Below are 7,619 nucleotides of genomic sequence, written 5' to 3'. Positions count from 1 at the left end.
TAAAATTATATTTATTTATTTTATAAAAGTAATAATAATAATAATAAAATCAAAATAAATGTTTAAACGTTTTAAACAAAATATTCAAAAAAAAAGTAAAATTATATTTATAAATTTATTTTGTAATTGTAAAAATAAAAAAATTCGGCAATCGTCATTATATTTACGCTTTTTTCTGTCGGACATTTTTAAATAAAAATTTTACGATCGCTATTACCTATGCACTTAAAAGAGCAGACTGATCGTCGTATGTATCTACAATGTATACCTCAATCCATAATCTTTTCAATCAATAAAAGATAAGATATACACCATATATTTTGTACACATATGTATCACAAAATTATATTATTAGATTAAGATTGGGATTATTCGTACTTTTATATTTAGTGGCCCGCTCGAAGATAATTATTAACCAAAGTGGCACGCCGAACAAAAAAGGTTGGGCATCACTGTTATAGACTATAATATAAGATTGTAGGAACTATATGGTTTAAACATGGATCATAATCAGCTCGATAATTTTGGTTTTAAGCATTGAAAAATGTTTTAAAATTTAAAAAGTATTGTAAAAATAAATTACATAATTTGAATATTTTTATACCTAAGTAATAAAGTAATATTAATTTGAAGTTTCTATATGAAACTTTTTATAACTTTGTTCTATGTAATGTGCATTATGCATATATAGCGATATCAAAGCGAAATTATTTAAACTTTATTTATGCCTATGTAATATACGTGAATAATAATTACTTACTTGGATACAATTCATAGCTGATATCTTCTCTCGTAGTCGTGTCTTTTACAAGTGTAAAATGTCTTATATTGTTAGGTATAAATGTATGATACAACTTTTGCTGTTTGAATATTACTATATTTTTTTTTTTTGTCTATGGCAAGAGACTAAACATAGAATATGCCTGGATAGACAATAGCTACCGTTTATATACCTACTGCTAAATAACCACCAAATGATAATGCTTTACGGAAAACTTCAAAAACATGAACACGACCTTGTTACCTTCTTGCAGTCGAAGACACCCGACAACGTGAAACTGCAACAACACCGGGTTAGATTGCATCATGGCCAAAAGAGTTTAGTGTTATTTAGCTTTGCATTAATTTATTGCTCCAAGCCTCAGGGATATACGAAACAACGATAATTATTATTTTTAAACGTGTTTAACGCGACATGCGCCCGCTAAAGCATCAGTACAATACAGTACATTATTATAATAATATATTATATAATTTTATTTTGAAAAACATTTCGGGCGCAATTCATAAACATTTGTTGTGATGGTAAGTGTAATAAGTGTTCGGTTTAAAAATAAAATATTTCATTTCAATAATAGTACTTCATGGTGCAAATCTCCGGCATAACAAGTACGAGTAGCTCAAATTATAAAGTAACAATTCAATTAATAATTTTATGAATTACAATAATTAGAATAAATTCAATAAATTATTATGATTATTAATAATCTGTAAATGTATGTACATGTTTAATAAACAACTAAGAGTCCCATTCTGCTAGCGTGCTAAATATTATATATTAACAAAAACTATACGTATATATATATATATCAGTATATCACGAATAAAATTAAATATAAACTATAATCACTTTTGTTTTGTATGCTTATACTTTCTGAATTCTGAAAAAATGTAGTTATCAGTAGACACATTCATCAATTTGATAACAAAACTAAATAAGTGATTACTTCTGTTAACCTAACCTTATTTACTACAAAATATAGTAAACATTTAATGATAATAAAGATAAATAAATAAAATATCGATATATAATAATATGCCTATTTAATTTGCATACAATTATATAAATATTATTAAATAATATCTTAGTAAAATTATTTTTTTAAAGTCATCATAAGACGGATTGACACAAAAAGCATAAAAGGATTGGATGTATACGACTGTACGAGTACATATAAATGTATGGACCTTAACTATTCATGTTTATAAGTTTACAGGTTGAATCATTTTATTGCTATTCACTCATTCAATCCGTTTAACAAAAATAAAATAAGAACTTAATTTCTACCATTTCGTCTTTTTTATAAAAGGGACACTTCTTAACAATCTATCTTAATATACCTATTGTACGTAAAAGATACATTTAAAACATTTGACATTTAAATTACGAGGTATAATATTGTATTATTCAATTATTCCCAAAATTCTAATAATTTTTAAAAATATTGAACCGAAAATAAAGATTTATTATAATATTGAAAAATAGTTTTAATCTAATATCGTAGGATTATTAAAGATTTGAAAAAAAAGTTACGATAATAGTGTGTAGTTATAGTATTATTGTAATAAATAAAAATTATTATTACAGAACAACGATATTTAAAAGCGTACAATCTCTATCAATCACGATTTTCTATTTTCTATTACTAGGAGCTATTATTCTAAAATAGTGATTAAAAATTGATAAAAAAATTCAATCGTTAAGTTTATGAGTTAATTTATTGTTATAATTGTAATTCATAATTTAAATAACTAAATTGTATTATAATGCCATATTTTCATATCATATAATGCCTTTTTGGATGATTAAATAGGTTGTAGTAAATAATTAAATGCAGGGACGTGACTAAAAAAAATTTCGAGGGAGTTAAATATTTTTACTATAACACGTATTTCAAGTGTATTTATTTTACTAGATATTAATTTGGCACAGGTATATACAATATATACATTATACATAGGTCAGATCATGTCGTATTATTCAATAGTAATATTAAAACAATAATAATAATTTATGATACCTACATTAAAATACATTTTGAATAATTTTTCGTCATATTATTAGATATTAGATAACAAGTATTAAATAATCGTAGAAGTAATTCACAAGCAGTCCCCGCAGCGTCAGTCGTCGGTTCAAAAAAAAAGAAAAAAGAAAAGATATTAGATAATATAAAAAAAAAAATATGTATAAAATGAATCCTTGTTTTATAGGTGTTAAGTTAAAGCGAACCTTCTCACCACTTCATTAGAATCAACGCATTAATTTCAAATATATACAAATATTAAGTAATACTTTTTTAGTAAATTCGTTAAAATTTCAAGTGGGAGGGATTTGAACACTCAAAACTCTTCCCCTAGGCACGCCCCTGATAAAACGTATTCACACATACTTAGACTTGGTACATAGTATGTGTGAAGTAAATGCATTTTAAAACCCAAAAGTTTATAAATGACTAATTCTAAAAATATTAAAAACCACGTTAAAATAAACTTTAACTTTTGGTAGGTATTACAATTTTATGAAATTCATATTTTTGGGTTATCCGAAAAACTGGTAGGGGGTACTAGTTCTTTTAAGTGAGCACCTGTCAAATTTGTTGAGATAGCCGCCACTGATAAAATGGTATATAGCATCATCGGTGGCATGATCCGATAGCGTGATGTCAAAATCTTGTACTTTAGACCTGCGTTCTAAAACGCGGGATTACTTTGACTATCACAATCGCACGGTATAGATAAACACTAATTTTGAATAAAAAGTTTTGTTCGAAACGTGACTACTGACTAACTACTATAACTGTATAACTAGTAGGTATATGATATGACCTACACATTGTAAACGAATGGAAATTACTCGACTTCCGGGATAACCCGTAGGCCATAACGGCATCGTTTGTGTTATTGCAACTAAGTCTGTTAAAGTGTTAAACATGGTAAAATATAGATCACCTTTAAACATGATAAATATTCCACTAGCATACAAAACATTAATTCTTTCATCAGATTATTGTAAGTAAAAGTAAGTTACTATGAGGGTAACCTCTGATCCGTCTTCGTACAACGCATAAACGAATGAAAATTACAACGTACGAAATTCCCATTGCATAACATAAGTATTTCCTACTGCGTCATTGCATTTTGCGTACAATAACATAATGACATTTAGCCTTTGGCAGTAGATAGAGAATCTTATATTTCACTATCTACCTATATGCGATTCATTGTGGCAGTGAGTGGTTTGCTATAGATTACCTGAGTTTTGGTTTGCAGCAGATGGTAATCTCTTACAGATCCCGCGTTAGAAGCTGGTTCCATAGGTGTGTGCACGCATCAGTCGTGCAGCAACGTGTCCGATATAAAGTCGAGACTTTTGCTGCGATTTCGGTACCTACATAATTCGTATAGGTATCTGGTATACCGAGACCCTCGTCGCAGAACGCGCCTCACGATGAGACGGCCGACGAGGGTAGCGTGTACGAGCGCGGTCCTGCTCCTGCTTATGTCGTCGGCGGCGGACGCCAGTTTCTTGGACACCATTCCGATAGTGTCGCAAGTGAAGTCGGCCGTGCAGGCCATCGGCCGGCGACTCGGAGGCGGCGCGGCAGACGCAAATCAACTTCGCCAACCAGATGCCGGTGGTGTCGCAGATCAAGTCGGCCGTGGAGGCGGCTACGGGTGACGCGGATGCGGCCCGGCGCACGCAGATGCACTTTTTGAAAAACGCCGAGACGGTGGTAGACGGCACGCCGGGTGTCGGTCACGCTCGGAGGGCGGCATGCGGCATGCTGGCCGGCGACGAACGGGCTGGGATATCATCCGGGCGCGACCAGCACCGGCGCCGTCGTCGGCGGCGTGCTGGGCGCACCGCGGGCGCGGTCGCCGGTGGCCGGCCCGGACTTCAGGATGATAGACCGAACATCGACTCGGCAGTGGCGATCGCCAACCACGAGGAAATGAAGCCGTACGGCATGGTCGATTACCTGGTGAACATCGACAAGAAGTCGGTCGGCGAACACTTTGACGTGATCACCGGCGTGGGCGCGGACGTGGCCGGCGGCATGGCAGCGTCGAAAAAGAGCGGCGGCGGTGCCGGCAAATCGTCCGCGGCGACGAAACCGTACAGTCCACCGCGAACCGTAACCGCGGTCGACCAGCCGAAACCCGCGTTCGGCGCCGGACAGGGCAGCCGAACGCAACCGAACCGCGGCGGCGTGACCACCATCGTCAGGGACGGCGTAGAGGTGCACCCCGACAGGGTGGTGATCAAGGACGGTGTGGAGGTGAACAAGTTCGAACTGGAGGTAGACCGGCCGGTGCAGTTCCTGGACGACGCGGCCGAGTACGAGGCGCTGCGGCCCAAGCCCGGCGACAAGCCGTTCATGTCGGTAGCGGTCGACTTGGACAGCCCCGTGGCGGAACGGAACCTGCATCCGGCCCAGTTGGACAAGACGGTGCTGGAGGTGTATCGTCTGGCGGGCGGCGGCGACGTCCAACGGTGGTTCACGCCGTTAACCGGCCTGGACGTCAAGTACCTGGACCGGGTCCGTCAAACGGACTTCCGCGTCATCAACGACGTGGGCGGCACGACCAACTGTTACTTTTGCACGGCGGCCGCGTTCAAGGGTTGCTCGGTGAGCACGCTGACGGCTGCCTACCGCGTCAAGCCAATGAGCGTCTGGAACGCCGCGTCCGTGGCCACCATGGTGGACGTGTTCAAACGGATCGGGCTGTCGGGCACCACGTTCCGTCAGTTCGCCGACCGCGCCGCCCTGATCGGCCACTTGGACGCGGCCATCGCTCCGGGCAACAAGGCCTCGTACGCGCTAGCCTACGTCCACTCCGACGGTGGCCACGTGGTCTCGCTGCGGGCGTGGAAGGATCCGTCGCCGAGCTCGCCCGTCAATACTCTGATAGCCGACTATCAGGCGCCGTTGCCAGGCAGACCGTTTTCGGACAGGTTCAGAACGACCGTGCCGGCGTCGCACGATTACTACTTGTTCTCGTTCGTAAAGGAACATTTCAACACGGAACCGTTCAACGGTAAGAAACTCAACGGCGACAACAGCATCAAACGGCTGGCGACGACCGATATCGAGAGCCCGGACATCGCGAAGCGCAAACTCGAGTAGGTAGGTGACAATATTACGTAGATCAGTGGTCTTTAACCTTTTTGGACTCGCGACCCACTCTTTTAGGCCTTTATTTTTCGCGACCCAAGTAAGCCTGATAAAAAAGACATTATTCTTGATGTCCATTATATGACTATAAAATAATAATATTATTAATATTTTTTTATCTTATCTAATTTTTATTTTAAAAAAAGACTTGTCGTGACCCAATTTTAAGGCTTACGGCTTACGCGACCCAAAAATGGGTCGCGATCCACCGGTTGAAGACCACTGACGTAGATCGACACCTGGGTCACGCACACACTGCAACGTGGACTCGCGTAGTCGAGTTAGTCGTCAAACTGTCAAGATGTCGCGTTTGTGTAGGTATTGATGTTACTAACAGTCAACTGGCGCTTGACTGTTATGGCCAAAGAGAAATGGACCAAACAAAATTTTTATATCTCTCAATAAATATAAACAGATACCTACCGTTTAACCAGGTATTTGCCATCTATAAACTCTTATTCCTATAGGTATATTACATCATATTTGTGAAAAAAATATCTGAAACATAGGTAGGTATGTAAAATTTGATTTGAACTCGATTTTCATAAATATTTTTGGATTAATAAATTTAAAAAAAATAAAAATTCTAACTACTGTAATGGCCTACATAGAGAGTAATAATTATCCTATCATTAAACTTAATATAAAACCAAATTTTATACTCATGAGCTGATTATTAAAAAAATTATGAAAACAATTTTTCAACTGAATTTGAGTTATACTAAAAAAGTATAAACATAAATACTTATGGAAACACCAATAGTATCATTATTGTTTGGTATCTATAAATAAAAACATATAATTTAGGTAATGTAGGTGCTAATAAATTTAATAGTTATTCTAGTTTTTCTATCATACCTGTGTAAATTGACCATTTTAAAGCATTATTAAATAATTAATAAATAATTACTTAATCATCAATAATAACAAACTGTAAATAACGAATGCCTTTTAACAGATAATAGCTTAAGTATTTACTTATTAATTTATACTCTTGATTTAGATGTTATAAATCATGTTCTTAACAGTCATAACCAATAAACATAAAATACAAATTAAACACGGTTTCACAATTATAAAAAACTGTATTATTCTGAAACAAATGGACAATTAGTGTTGTTAAGAAATAACTATTTTTAAGAATGAATAAACTGAACTGTGATAAATACAAATAAGCAATGCCCATTAATGATACTAGATAGTTAATCTTAATTAAAAACAGCTTAGGTTTTTTGTTAATTGTATCATATTGTATGGATGTTTATCAAAAATAAAAATAAAAAAACTAAAAATTAAAAATTTAGATTGATATAAAATAATTTATCAAATATAAATAAATAACTTCTTAATAAAAATAAATTTGATTTTATAGTGATCTATTAAAGATTCGTTGTCATACAAATAATAATTTATCATTATTTAGATTTAACTCTGATTAAAAATATTTTCTTCATACAAATAAAAATTAAATTATTTTATGCGCATAAGTAATCAGACATAATGATTGATTATAAAATTAAATCCACTTAAATAAACTATTCTAAAAAATTTTAAAAAAAAATTAGATAAGATAAAAGTATAAAAAATATATTTTGTATAAAAATACTAAATTTGTACATAATAAAATATTGTGTTATTTTGTAATTAAAAAAATGTGTA

The 7,619-nt window shown here is 35.2% G+C and overlaps 1 pseudogene; it reads left to right on the top strand.

Moving 5' to 3' along the window:
• The first annotated feature begins 4,032 nt into the window (after positions 1–4,032).
• LOC112597006 lies at positions 4,033–6,419 on the top strand (annotated as a pseudogene).
• Positions 6,420–7,619: the final 1,200 nt, after the last annotated feature.

This window comes from Melanaphis sacchari, unplaced genomic scaffold, assembly GCF_002803265.2.
Source record: "Melanaphis sacchari strain LSU unplaced genomic scaffold, SCAv2.0 Contig36_pilon_pilon, whole genome shotgun sequence".
NCBI classification, from domain to species: Eukaryota; Metazoa; Arthropoda; class Insecta; order Hemiptera; family Aphididae; genus Melanaphis; species Melanaphis sacchari.
This window is presented reverse-complemented; position numbering and strand designations above follow the sequence as displayed.